Source organism: Dermochelys coriacea, chromosome 11, assembly GCF_009764565.3.
Source record: "Dermochelys coriacea isolate rDerCor1 chromosome 11, rDerCor1.pri.v4, whole genome shotgun sequence".
Lineage (NCBI taxonomy): Eukaryota > Metazoa > Chordata > Testudines > Dermochelyidae > Dermochelys > Dermochelys coriacea.
In genome coordinates this window covers 45,360,557-45,375,848 of record NC_050078.2, presented here as the reverse complement: position 1 = coordinate 45,375,848, position 15,292 = coordinate 45,360,557, and the positions used below count along the sequence as shown (strand labels likewise).

Here is a 15,292-nt window from a genome sequence, read left to right as displayed (position 1 = left end):
CTGACCAGAACCCACAGGGTCCCTTTTCGACCAGACGATCTGGTCATAAACTGGACACCTGATCATCCTATCTTCAGCCGAGGTTAATCTCGGATGCTTCAAAGAAAGGAAGAAGGAAAAAAATAAAAATTATATTGCACTACAAAAAAAATATACCTCTAGCCAATGAATTGTGCGTCGGGGGAAAATCCCTTCCTGACCCCTGCAGGTGACCAGCTGAAGCTCCGAAGCATGAGATTTTAAAATAGTCATTATCTTAATGCAGAGCTGCAAGTCGCAAAAGTGTGATGCAGCCACATACCATAGGCCCTTTCCCCTCCAGCATTTAGGCTCTTCAGGTACTTTTTGCAATAATGTGCAAATATGAACATCCTGTGCTGTCTGCTAAAGCTTATCCCCGTTTGAACGCCACTGTTTGCAAGATTTACCTCTTCATAGGATAGAATACTTTCGCCCTAAGATGCTTAACCTCTTTAATCTGGTGAAGCAAATCCTATTGCCTTCCACATCCTGCTCAGATGCCTGCAATCCCCTACCTAGCACAAACAAAATTAATGAGAGAGAAAGCCACTTGACTTTTGCTGTATGTCTGACATTTGAATCTGCATTTTACCAACCGATTATCTGGTCCTCTGTCACTCTTGTTAAGTATGTGAAATGGGAATCTAAGGTGTACAATGCTTAAGAGACTACGGAAAAATTAAAAGCCACTCCTAATATAGAACTAACTCAGAGGATATTTCAGAAGGAAGTGCGTGGGAAATTTGGGAAATGATTTAAACAGCACTGAACAAAAAATGAAAATGCATTTGGTTTGCTGTCTATGTATTAAGAAGAGAACCTCCTTGTTGGTGATAAATAAATAGTAATATTTTAATCTGGAAAAAATAAATTGAAGAACTGTACCACAGTAGAACTGGTATTTATTGAGAGCACACACAGACTATACTACTGAGACTATAAACATAGCACCATACACTGCATTAGAAAAGCTAGCGTGTGATAAGAATCATTTTCAGGTGTCATATTCCTCAAATAAAATACTGTCCGCCCTCCAAACAGAACATGCAAGAGAAGGTTTGCAAGATCCATCTCAATTCTATCATCCTTTTAGGGTTCATCTTTTAAATCCAAAAAAAGATTTGAAAACATAACAAGCTGATAAATATCTAAGCACAGAGTTTGCAAAATGCAAAGACAAAATGCAAACTGGCTGCACTGAGAATGGCTATTTCTAGCTGATAAATATAGGGACCACTCACACCTTTTTTTTTTTAATGAAAAATATACAATGGCATCAGCTGAACAAGAACTGATATTCTACGTTGCAATTTGTGGGAACCTGACACACTGCATGTAATTTTTTGCAGCTTTTTTTAAAAATAGAAATACATCATAGCTGTTAGCCTGAACACTTTTCAGAACTCACAATATGATCATATTTTTAGGCGATAGTGAAATGTGCTTAAAATGTCAAATACCTCTAACAGGCTGTACTGGCCCTTTAAAACTAGTACAGAAAGCCACTGGAGCCAGCACTACCCTGTTCAAGGATTTTTTTTTGTAAGAAACATACCTGTGGGACAGTGAATATGGCTCATTGTGAGGAAGTGGCCTCAGAAAGGCAGCTGGGAGTTGAGGAAGAAACCCTGTCACTGTTCTGGGCTCAAGGACACAATCCCAAAGTGCAGGGAGGGCTTGAACACCTCTCAGCCTGAGCAAGTGTCTGGGAACTGTTGCTCAGCATCTGACAAGGCATCCCAAAAGGGGGAGGAGTATTTAAGGATTTTCCATTACTCAGAGTCATGTGATTAAGTGAGAATCTCAGCTTTCATTTTTTTAAAAAGTTCTAGCCCTCATGGGTTGCAGAGAAAGGCCTGAAAATATGGCCCGAGTATAGTTCAAAGGTTTAAAATCAAGAAGGCAAATAAAAAGAACCCCAATTTTATTTTTTTTTATAAAATTCCATTATTTTTAAGCCAATCTCATAATTTACTGAGGACTGAGTCATGATTTTTGAACACTTGGGATTGGCAATACTGAGCAGGCCCTTCTGGGCTGTCAGCTGAAGAACTGGGGTAGAGAAGAGCCCAGATAGGGCAGTTTTGCTTTCTTGTTTTGAAGAGATTTCCCCTTTGTATATTTGGCCTGCCAACCTGACCACAACAAGAACTAATCTCTTGGTTTCGAACAGACTCTAAAGTCATGGCTATTTTTATTCTTTTGCCTGTTACATCATCAATCTCAGATTGTATACTGTACCCAATTTGTATCTAAGGCCCAGATCCACAAAGATACTTAGGTGCCTAAATCCCAGACATAGGTTCCACTGCGACCCACAAAACTTCCACTTGGCTACTGCCTAAACCTTTAGCCACCTAATCTCACTTGGTACCCACATTTTTTCAAATAAAGGTTTCTAGCTGCCTGTGTTTCTACCTCCAAGCATACGCACTGCTGCCCCACTCTAGGTACTCAGGTACCTAAGTCCCAGAGCAATCCCAGAAGTGCGGGATGATACGTGTTCGTATCTGCCTATCTTGCCCACTGGGCCCAATCCCATAGCTGTGCTCAAGAGGCCACCTACCAGATCAGGTCCCATTCAAAATCTAGCCAAAAGGAGGAGGTGGTGTTGGTGCCCACCTTCTAACTTTTATCCCAGTCGAGCACTCACCTTGTGATGTGGGAGACCAGTGTTCAATTCCCACCTCTACCTGAGGAGGAGAAATGATCTGAACAGGGCTCTCACCTCTCAAGAGAGTGCACTAGCCACTGAGCTATAGATACTCTGATGTGGGGCTCGTTCGGTCTCTCCTGTTGAAGCCATTCCACTGTGTATAACTACTGAAAGAGTCATTGGGTCAGAGGGAGAATAAGCATGACAGTGACTCCGTAGTCTGGTGGGTAGGGCACTCACCTGGGAGGTAGAAGACCTCGGCTCCATTCCATCTGTTCTAATGACTATTTCATTATTTAGCCAAAGTGGAACAGCTTCAACAGGAGAAACTGAAGGAGACGCACACCAGAATATTCCATAACTTAGTAGTTAGCGCACTCTCCTGAGAAATATGGGAAACCCCCATTCGAATCCTTTCTCCCCACTAGGCAGTGGGGGGAATTTAATCTGGGTCTCCCACATCGCAGGTGAATGCTCTAACCACTGAGCTAAAAATTATGAAGTGGGCACCACCTCGTCCTCCAGCCATTTTGTGTGGATTGAAGCAGACTCCTAACAAGACACTTTTTAGGCACCTACACCACCTTACTCCAGGAGAGAGGTTCCTAGTTGTGGATCGCTAGCAGAAATAGATGCCTCCCTGCAACCCAGTCATGCCTAACTCCATGAGAGGAGTGGGGGTTAGCACCCCCTCCCCTTTTCGGCATCTCTATTGGTGGGCTTAGGCAGCTCATCGCCAAGGTGCCAGCTTTGTGGATCACAGTCTAAGATACCCATCTCAGGCTTTGTGGATCACAGTGTTGTTCCTGAGTAGCAGCCATGTTAGTCTGTATTCGCAAAAAGAAAAAGGAGTACTTGTGGCACCTTAGAGACTAACCAATTTATTTGAGCGTAAGCTTTCGTGAGCTACAGCTCACTTCATCAGATGCATTTTTTTTTCCACCAAATGCATCCGATGAAGTGAGCTGTAGCTCATGAAAGCTTATGCTCAAATAAATTTGTTAGTCTCTAAGGTGCCACAAGTACTCCTTTTCTTTTAGTGTTGTTCCTGTGATTTACTAAACATTTAGAAGTTAGGCATTGCAACACCTAAATCCCTTTGTGGATAGGGCCTGAGGGCCTAAATATTAAGACATCACCATAACTTACAAGGAAGGTATTTTGAAGGTCAAATGACATGAGTGGTCATAAAAAGCTTCAATATGCCTAATGTGAAGGTATAAACAACACAAAGAGAAACAGTTAGGATGTTTCTAATCTTACAGTTAGGATGCAGGATGGCTGAAAAATTTGTAACAAATAATTTAATCACTGAGTTCTCTACAATGACCAGGATTTTCTTGAATTTGTTATTCAAATCTCTTCTGAGGACTCACTTTTTTTCCAGGAGGCCCATAAACACTCACCAGGGCACTAAATCTGAGAACACTCCATTTCATTTTTTCTTAAATTCTAAGTTTGCACCATCTTCTGCATCTCCTATTGCATTTTTGTGTTGCTGGTCTAAGTAGGCTCTGATCCAGGCTAGTGACTGCGCACAGCCACATTCCTATGCAGAGCCCCCAAAAAGTAAATGGTTCCTTGCTGAGGGGTGCAAGTGTTTTCCCACATAAAGACAATTGCAAGAGCAGGGCCTGAAACTGTAAACACTTCAGGAAACAGCCACCTCATTCTTTATGTTTTTACACCATCAAACTCAGTGTTGGGTGTTTAATAAAAACAACAGCAACTACCTGACCAGGTTCGTCCTTAGTTTCTTCGCTAACAGTTAAGTCCTGGATTCACTAGCACAGACCCCCTACACTTGGGTACAGGATCAGGGCCTAAAATCTAGTATACCTAGTATAACACAGCACACTGAGTGGAGGGAAGTTGGTACTTTTGAAAATCCTGCCCTAAATTACCTAAGTTATTCAGAAGCACAAGTCCCATTTATCTTCAATAGGACTTGTGCTTCTAAGAGACCGGCATTGCTGAAAGTCCAATTCATAATTAACAGAAACAGTGTCACATAAATAAAATTTGATAAATTCAAATTTTTATGCTGCTAACAGACCTTTAAACTGTATAACCCATCTTAAAAGAACTCCATCAATCAAAAAAAAAAAAAGTTGGAAAATTTGTCCATCTATTGTCATTATAAACAGCATTTTGGGAATATTTTAAGGAAGTTTCTCTACCTGTGGGTGAGACAGGCAAGCGTTCAAAATGCAAATAGTGCAACAAAGAAATGCAAGACCTGGTTTCCCAAATGAAACAACATCATGAGAAGCGTTCCTTCTCAGGAGGAAGCTGCGTTGAAAATGATGAAAGGAACATGTCTGAACTTGCAGGATCTTCAGGTTGGTAAACTTTTTTATTTCATACTTCTTTCTTAAGGACTGCCTGTCTTCCTTCTGGACTATTCTTGAATTCTCATGTTTGAGCAAAAACTATAGTTGTTACTCTATGGTACTATCATTTTAGATGCTGTTGTGATGAAAAAAAAAAATCGCTGAAATAGGCAGATCTTCCATTTACAATTTCACCTTTAAAATAGTGCAGGCAGGGCTGGGCCTGCATTCACCCGTGGCGGGAAGTGCAGCAACCCAGCCATGCCGCCGCTGAGTGCTGGAGGGTGGTTCCCCCCCCGTCCCCCAAGCCAGCCCTGCTTCCCCAGCAGAGACCTGGGCCCCACACACACACCCCACGGGGGGTCTGCATAGGGCCCCAGAATAGCTAGGGATGGCCCTGGCAATGAGTAATACTAAATGAGTAATGTGGTAATAATAATTAAATAACTGCATTGACTTATTTTGTTTAGGCGAATCCATTCTCAACATACAGGATTCTGAAGACTATCCACCTTCAAGGTCACCATCATTTTCTATAGTTTCAGAGTTATCTGCCAATGATACTGTTTCAGTCACATCATGTATGTCACATAGCCACAGCATATCACCCGTAGCAAAAAGAAAAAAAAATCTGCATCATTGAGAAACAAAACAACAACAACAGATAAGTTTGTGATAAAACCCAGCAGATTACAAAGAGAGATAATTGATGAAAAAATTGCCTGGTTTGTTTATGTAACAAACTCTCCTTTCCGTATGTTTAGAACCCACACTTCATTAACATGGTTCAGTCATTAAGACCAGGATACAGTCCATGCAACAGAGCAGATGTTGCAGGAAAATTGCTGGATCAAGTGTATGAAAGAGAAATTGAGCAGTGTGCAAAAGGTCTAGAGGGGGAAATTGTTTACCTGAGTCTTGATGGGTAGAGCAATGTCCACAATAATCCTGTTGTATGTGCTTACGTGACAACAGAAGAAGGGAATGTCTTCTTTACAGAAACAATTGATACATCAGGAAATGCACACACAGCAGAATACTTACAAGAAGTAGCAGTAAAAGCTATAACAAACTGTGGGGAAAAAAATCTGAATGTCTAGTACGCAGCTTGGTCACAGTCACTGCTGCAAATGTCTCCCAGATGAGAAGAAATTGTTTAGAAGAGAGGGAAGAGAGTCCCAAGCTAACAACATACAGTTGCAGTGCTCATTTGTGTTCCAGAAATAAAGGCAAATGTTGTTGAAATTGCAAAATGCTTCCATAATAACCACTTTGCAGCAGCCACTCTGAAAAAAGTGGGAGGAACCAAGCAAACTCTCCCACAAGACGTGCAATGGAACTCAGTAGTGGACTGTTTAGAGCATGATATCAAGAACTGGCCTAATCTGATGACAGTTTGTGAATAAAATAGTGAAAAAAAATAGATGGCACTGTCACAGCTAAAGTTCTCACCATTGGGCTGAAGAGGAATGTTGAACACATGCTGAGAACCCTGAAGTTTCTGTAGCCTTGAACAAAATGCAGGGAAATAGCAGTTTTGTTGCTAACGCTGTTGAAATTTGGAAGGAACTGAGATAGATGTTAAAAAGAGAAATATTCAATGACAGATTTAAATTACAAGCATTAAAAAAAAAACGAATGGGACAAGCACCATCTCCAGCTCATTTTCTTGCAAAAATTCTCAATACTCAGTACCAGGGTCAAACCTTAACTGCTGAAGAACAGGAGTTGGCTATGACATGGACATCCAGCAATCATCCCTCCATAATGCCAATTATAATAAACTTCAGAGCTGAGGGTGAACCATTCAAGAAATAGATGTATGCGGATAATGTTTTAAAGAAAGTCACACCAGTGAACTGGTGGAAGTCACTTAAGCACTTGGATTCAGAGACTGTTGAAGTGATAATCTCACTTTTAACAGCAGTAGCTTCTTCTGCCGGTATAGAAAGAATACTTTCTTCTTTTGGACTAATTCATCCCAAATTGAGAAATCGTTTGAGACCTGAAAAAGCAGGAAAGCTTGTTTTTCTTTTCCAGATAATGAACAAACAGGAAAAAGAAGGTAAAGATGACCGAGTTAGCTGCAGAAGTCAATATTTTAAGTTTCTCATGTTGACCTCGCTGACACAGTCGGTTTAATTTTTGGGTTTTTTTAAATATATTTCATTTAACTATTTTAGTTAAAAACAATTTTAACAAAAACAAACCTGATTTTAAAAAAACCTGGATGTTTAACTAAATTTAAAAATTCATATGCTTGTTTTGTTATAATATTATGTGTTTTCTGTTGAAGAAAAAAAATCCAGAATACATAACGTTGTTTTAGTTAAATAAAACAATTTAAATGTCTGTCAGGTGATGTTCTCCTTCTAATACAGCATAGCAAGAAAATCCCCCAAATATTAATGATTAATCTGTTGAATTCGAGATAGTTCACCTCCCAATGAGTTCATATAAATATCTGCTTCATTACCTTTGCTAAATGAAATAACCAAACAATCATTCATTTTCTGATATAGATGTAAAACTAATCTGAAAAGTTTTCAAAATAAATCACTTTAAAAATGTATAGTGTGTACCTTCTAAAAATGAAACCTACATCCATCTCCGAGTTGTGAAGAATACCGGTATGTATTAAGGTTATAACAGCCCCAAAAATGCACTTTTTTGTAGAAATCCATGATTAAATCGAGTCTTCCTGACTAGTGATTTTAATCAATTTGATTTAAATCAAATCCACCCTGAAGGAAAGGGTATATGGGGACCTTGTATGCTACTGGCCCATACCCTGTGGATTTGCATTTCTTCTCCAGGGTTAAGCCCATGCAAAGAATCCACACCCAGCCCCCACCTTAAAAGGACAAAGTCCGTTTTCTCAAGTACAAACATTTTTCAATAGTGGAACCTGGATTGGGGTGCCCTTGGTCACCCCTTTCTCTATTCCCCAGAGGTCAGCTGTATGGCTGCTCCTCTCAGGGAGGTCAGTTACACAGTTCTCTGTTAAAACCTGAGCCACCAGTGAGATGCCTAGGAGTGCAGGTGCAGATCCAGCAAATTTCTCCTGGGAAAACCCTCTACTGTAATAAGTGGGGAGACACTCCCCCACATTCCTTCTTACATCTTTCTCCGGGCCGCCCTCTAAGGCGCACACCTGTGTTCTCTAGAGCGGAATCTGCCCCGTTTAGCCATGGGCTCACAGCTAACAGCCGGAATAGACCCTTCACTGGTAAGCTTTGTACCCTCTTCCCTCTTTGAATTGGGTTTGCCTCCAGTCACAGAGTCCACAGAATCCTTAACCACCACAGCAGTCCCCAGGATTCCACCCCCTTTCTCTGGGCTTTCTGCTAGGCACATTTTCCCATGAATTATAGAGTGAGTTCTGTTCCTTGCTTAACTGCCACTTCCTGGCAGCCAGCAAGCTGGACAGACTCCCTGCTAAAAGAAAAGGAGTACTTGTGGCACCTTAGAGACTAACAAATTTGAGCATAAGCTTTCGTGAGCTACAGCTCACTTCACTGTATGCATCCGATGAAGTGAGCTGTAGCTCACAAAAGCTTACGCTCAAATAAATTTGTTAGTCTCTAAGGTGCCACAAATACTCCTTTTCTTTTTGCGGATACAGACTAACATGGCTGCTACTCTGAGACTCCCTACTGACAGGCAAAACACTCCTATCCCCTGAGGGGAAAGCTGCCTGACCGGAGCTAGTTTTACAGAACTCCACTTTTGGTAGCAAATTGTTTTGAGGGCTGTAGAGGAATTAAAGAGACACTCTCCCATTTCCTCAATAGTTTCTGTAGTTTTGCTCCTTCACACTGGGGTTCAGCACAAGATTCCTCCTGGCTTCTGATAGACCCCTGGACAGCCCTAGCCACATTAAAAAAGTCATTCCCCAAAAGATTTTGTGTAGGATTCTGAGGGACTGAAGCAATGGTTAATTCAGCTTGCAAATCCCCAGTTTCCATGTGCACTTTAGCCAAAGGTACAAGGATTTTGTGACCTCCTACTAACAAAAGCTCTGCCATCTGGTCCTGGCAGTATCTCCTTCTCCTGAACCAGGTCTATCCTGACCACAGAGATTTCTGCACCAGTATCTTTCCACGCAGGGAGTTCCTTGCCATTTATTCTGACAGCCTTCATGTGCTTACTGCCTGGCTGTGCAGTGGCAACCGTTACAAATTCTATGGGATAAGTGGCAACTGCCTGAGGTGCCTCTGTACTCTGGGTAACAGCATTTCCATGAGTTGGCTGCTGCCTGTTCCCACTCACCACAAGGCATTTATTCCTCAGGTGCTGAGTGGAATTACGATAGCAGTTTCTGGGCTCTTCTGCTTTTACAGGAGATTGGGATGAGGACTGGAGGAATGAACTTGGGAAAGGTGAGTGTCCAGCCTCCCATCCACCCTCCTTCATCCCAGGGGTAAAATGGGGACCTTTAACCCCTCTGCCTGTGATTTATTCCTACTAGGTGCTTGGGATTGCTCAAATTTATCAGCATAAACTGCAAGTTCATTGGCTGTTTCTACCTTTTTATCCCATAAACACTGCTTTACATGATCATTAGACATATTCAGGAACTGTTCCTGAGCAACCAAATCACACATTCCTTCAAAGTTTATCATACCTTTTCCCCTCACCCACTTATCCAGTAGATCTCTCATTTGCTTCACATAAACCACATTATTTAATCCAGCCCCTCTCTTAAGGCTTCTAAACTTTACTCTAAAAGTGTCAGGTATAATCTGAAACCGTTTCAAAACCAATTCCTTAAATTTACCATAATTGGAAGCATCACCCTTTGGCACCTTATTGAATATGTCCAAATTTCTCCGTCAATTTTGCACCCAAAATGGTCATCTTTTGATCATCAGGAATTGCATGGAGCATGCACAACCTCTCAAAGGTGATGAAGTATTTAGCAATATCACCCGATTCGCTATACGGTTAATATAACTGCTCCCACTTGTGGACTTTTATTTCTAAAGTGTCAGGGAGTATATTTATAACCACTGTGCCAAGCCTCCACAAGACAAGGACCATGCTATACTTTAACACCAACACTCGGCCACAAGTTACGGCAAACATCCAACAGGACCATTCTTTGTTGCTGGATCTACCAGAAAGCTTGTAGTTGTTTAAAATTAGTTAACTATATATATATAATTTTAAAAAAAAAATTTCTAAGTGCGTCTTCCCAACAATCTAACACGTCTTATAGGAGATCAGAAATAAGGTGCCTCGCTTCCTGGTTTGCCAGTGGCTAGAAAAGCCATACCACCCTACCCTTTCACCATTGAAAAAAGAACAGGAGTACTTGTGGCACCTTAGAGACTAACAAATTTATTTGAGCATAAGCTTTCGTGGGCTACAGCCCACTTCATCGGATGCATGCAGTGGAAAATACAGTAGGATGATTTTTATATACACAGAGAACATGAAACAATGGGTGTTACCACACACACTACAACGAGAGTGATCAGTTAAGATGAGCTATTACCAGCAGGAGAGGAAAAAAAACCTTTTGTCGCCATAATCAAGATAGGCCATTTCCAGCAGTTGACAAGAACGTGAGAGGAACAGTGGGGGGGGAGGGGGAAATAAACATGGGGAAATAGTTTTACTTTGTGTAATGACAAATCCACTCCCAGTCTTTAGTCAAGCCTAACTTAATGGTGTCCAGTTTGCAAATTAAATTCCAATTCAGCAGTCTCTCATTGGAGTCTGTTTTTGAAGTTTTTTTATTTTAATATTGCGACTTTTAGGTCTGTAATCGAGTGACCAAAGAGATTGAAGTGTTCTCCGACTAGTTTTTGAATGTTATAATTCTTGACATCTGATTTGTGTCCATTTATTCTTTTACATAGAGACTGTCCAGTTTGGCCAATGTACATGGGAGAGGGGCATTGCTGGCACATGATGGCATATATCACATTGGTAGATGTGCAGGTGAATGAGACTCTGACAGTGTGGCTGATGTGATCAGGCACTATGATGGTGTCCCCTGAATGGATATGTGGACAACTGTGTTCTCCCATAGTTTTTCCAAGATTTACCTGTGTAATTCCCATTACTATTAATAAAAATTACATGTAAAAATCCCAATAAATTACTGCATAAAGCAATTATTTTGGAATACAATACTGGAAATATTCTCTCCAAATTTTATAAAAGACTAAAAAATGTCTCGAGTCATTATTAAAAATGCATTCCGTACCATGCCACCCAGCGTTGCTGTATGAAGTAGTAGTAACTGGTTTTCAAATTTTAAAAATGTTAGGAAAAATATTTTAATGAAATTTTTCACCATTATGCTACCCGCTCCAATTTTATGCTACTTGTTCAGTTTTATGCTACTTGTGAGCTAAAGACTTTTCTCTCCCCATCTTTTAGCATTACATATGTAGAGCCCTGCAAATCCAGGATATCCGCTTCACATCCATGGATGCGGATATCCGCAAACCATTTTTGCAGAAAGTAGATCAGATACAGATACAACCTTGCAGGCTCTACTCACTGGAGGCGTCTGGCCCGCAGCATCCAGCTCAGGCAGTCCGGGGGGCTCAGCGTGCTCGTGGCTGTCAGCCAGTGGCTGGACGGCAGGCCAGAGTCGGGACTGTCCAGCACCCACTCACCGCATCGCTTCCTGTCCAACAGCTCGGCCCCTCGGACAGTGCCAGCATCCCCACCATGGCCTGGCCAGGCAGCACTGGCCATGCTCCCAGTCCTGGGCTTGCCAGTTCCTGTGCAGCAGGGCCAGCCCCCAGCCACAGGTATGGGAGTAGGCAGGGCCCCGGTGCCCCACTCCTCCACCTCACTGTGATGCAAAACGCACTGCTGCTGCCGTGTGCCATCGCTCGCGAGCCCTCGGGAGCAGCACGCAATGCAACGCCCCTTCCCCCCATGCTATCCCTTCTCCTCAAGACCCCATCCTCATGCTGCCTCTTCTCTGCAAGACCCCACTTCCCCACTCACTCCCTTCCCCCCACTCCCACTGCTAGCCCTTGTGAGATGACTTGTTGCTGCAGGTGCAGATGCAGATACAGGTAAAACACAGCTAGCGGATCGCAGGTTGATCCTGGTGGATGTGCATCTGATGCAGATCCACATTTTTGTATCTGTGCAGGGCTCTATACATATGGAACTCACCAGTGTTCTTTTGAGATCTGCAAGTCCTGCCCGAGAGGAGGAGCATAAGACGAGTTCAGCACATTACACAGGTGTTGAAGATGGTCGAGAGAGAACCTGAGAAACACACAACTCGTGTGTGTAATCATGTTTTATTGTACAGAATTCAGTAATAAACAGGATCTGAAAGCCAAGACTGTAACTATGTGTGTAGAAGAACTGCTACTGCAGTATGTGAAAAACAAAAATTATGCAAAAACAAAAAGAAATTGAGACCTCTCTCCTCTGTGGAACTGACACATTTATTGACTCTAGATGATTAGGTCACCTAAAGACCTGTACGTGACACTAATGGTAAACCCTCCTGAGGGTTTTCACAACAATTTTTGAAGATGGGTGCCTCATCAGCATGTACACAAGAGAGAGAGGGAGGTGCAATGTACTTTTACAGCCCAGACTCAAAGGCTCCTTAAGTAATAAATTATCACTTTAACCTAAACTGATCAAATACTTAACTCTGCTGTTTGGTAGGGCGATATACTTATGAGGATTAAGTGAATAATTTTGGAAACATACAATGTAACTTTGTTTGCTAATGAACTTTTGATATGCCGGGATGCAACTTTTGAATGTTTCAGTGATCCAATAAATTACCATATGGAGTTTCTAATTTATTCAAATAATTGATTCATCAATCACCTCAATCTATAAAATGTAAAGAAATTCTTTATACTACTATCTAAACAATCCGATTCAGTGGGAAAGTGCGTAAAAAAGTACTTCTGAAGTATTATTATATAGCTTAGTCGGCTCTAGTACTAAATTCGTGGTTGCTTGGAGAGGGTTGTTTTAATCAATCATTCTCCCTTCAGTCAATTTACAAAAACATAAGGAACGTGTGACCAACTCTTCAAAACTGCCATTAAAATCAAAGGATGTTTTGCTTAAGCAAGGACTGCAGAATTGACCCCTAACACTTCATCCAGTTTTTGATTATTTTTGTACACAACACCCAAAAGTTTACTACGCAACAAATAAAAGACCATGATTTGAGGATTTCAATAGCTCAGACATAGGCGAGAGGTTTATTGCAGGAGTGAGTGGGTGAGATTTGGTGGCCTACATTGTGCAGGAGGTCAGATTAGATGATCATAATGGTCCCTTCTGACCTTAATATCCTTGAATCTATTAAAAAGACCTACCCTTGCCCCCAATGATTTCATAATCTCAGGCCCCAGTCCTGCAAACATTTACATATTTGCTTAAAAACTTTACTCACATGAGTAGTTCAACTGAAGTGACTGCGGGATCAAATCCAAAGGTCTCTCCTACCATGTATGTGATCCATTAGTGTACTGCAAGATCTGGGCCTAAATTTAAAGAAGACAGTAGGAATGAGCATAATAATAGGAAAAGGGGGAAGAGGACAAGGAAAACTATAAAAGATAACCAATATGAGTAACTGTGTTTATGTGTACATCTCAGTGGTTCCATTAAAGTTTTGTTTATAATGGATTTCTATAAAATGAAATATCTTTCAGAGAATGCATAAAATTCAGCTTGAAATGCATCAACTGTTTTGAATACTAGCCATTATTTCTTATCTAATTTGTCAACAAGTGCAGATATTTGGAAATTTCTTATGCAAATGAGAATTAAGATTATCTGAATAACTAAGTACAAACAGCTAAAAGATCTTTTTTTGCAGACAGCAAGTAACCCCAGTCCATAAACAGATTCATTTAAGGTTTTGTTTTTGAAATACCTCATCACACCCTTTTGACATATTTTTAGATTCCAAATAATCAAGATCATTTTTAGAAATACACAATAAGAGGTGCAAATTCAAGATACTTCCAGCATATATGGCAATTCAACCAACTTTTCAACGTGGTAAAGCTGCCAGAAACATTGGAATATACGAAATGGAACAAAACTGTCATACCACCCACAAACACATTATCATTTCCCAGCATAAAACTCACATCTCTTTCAACTTATAAAAATGTCCACAACTCAAATGAAATGAGAGGGGAACAAATAAAAGAAAGAAAACCGTATAGCAACCACTGAAAACATGCACTTGCTTTACTGTGAGATACTATGCACTTTTACAATAGTGTTAAGAGTCTGAGTTATACCAACTAATGCTAAAAAATCCAAAGTTAAAACAGATACTCCGAGCCAGATCCAAAGCTGCTGTTAAAAAAAAAAAAAAAAAGCATAATTCTATTAGCCTTTCTGGAGCTACACCAATTTAGTACAACTGAAGATCTGGACTACCATCTTTAATTCACCTCACTATATATTAATCCCGAGGGCATTTTGTGCCAAAAAATAAAAATTCTGCGCCAAAAAAATAAAAATTATCCACACTATTTTAAAATTCTGCCAGTTTTATTTGTCAATAAATAAATGCGGAGGCTCCAGCATGGCAGTGGGGAGCACAGGCCACTGGCTGCACAAAGGTGGGAGATCACCCTGCAGCATCCCCACCCCAGGAACACGGATTCAGTGGTGAGGCCTCACCCAACCCCGACATAGCACAAGGCCTGGGCCTGCCCCAGAAACACCCTGGGTGCAGGCAGCTCAGTGTGGGGGGGATCTGGATGCACAGAGGCTCAGTGGGTGGGGTCCAGGTGCAAGGGCAATGAGACTCTGCCAGGGCTTCCAGGTGAAAGTGATAGGGGATCAGCAGATGGATCTGAGTGCTGGGAGACTGGGGCTTGGTGGGGTGGGGTTCTGGGTGCAGCTAACTGGGGGTCAATGGTGTGGGGGTCTGGATGTGGGGGCTCAGGGTGGTACAGGGGGGTGGGGCAGGGCTTGAGTGTTGGGAGTTCAGTGGGGGGTGGTCTGGGTACAGGGGTGGGGGCCGGAGTGCAGGGGGCTCCAGAGGAGGGGTTGAGGTTCAATGGGGTGGGGTTCAGGTATGGAGGGCTAGGGGTTCCAGATGTACCAAGTGAGTCTTGGGGGGCAGTGTCTGGGTATGGGAGGGGGTTGGGTGGATAGGGGAGCAGCTCCCCATACAGTGACCCCTCACCCCACAGCTGAGGAGTGATGGGGGCAGGAAGCAGGGGAAGATGCTGAGCTTCCTGCAGCTGGTGGAGGTTTCTGGGGGTGGGTCTGACACAGCCCAGCCACTCCTTGCAGGGGA

General features: G+C 41.9%; 1 protein-coding gene across 14 annotated transcripts in view; it reads right to left on the bottom strand.

Annotated features, from left to right (window-relative positions):
- Positions 1-15,292, bottom strand: part of OSBPL6 (oxysterol binding protein like 6) — a 213,892-nt gene that overhangs the window by 167,973 nt on the left and 30,627 nt on the right. For 11 of the 14 annotated variants that reach the window (XM_038422152.2, XM_038422146.2, XM_038422143.2 and 8 more), the window contains exon 2: positions 13,418-13,508. The gene's annotated coding sequence lies outside the window, so the exon portion shown is untranslated. Of the gene's footprint in view, positions 1-12,159; positions 12,256-13,417; positions 13,509-15,292 lie in introns of all 14 variants that reach the window. The other 3 variants (XM_038422141.2, XM_038422145.2, XM_038422142.2) reach the window with 1 other exon arrangement.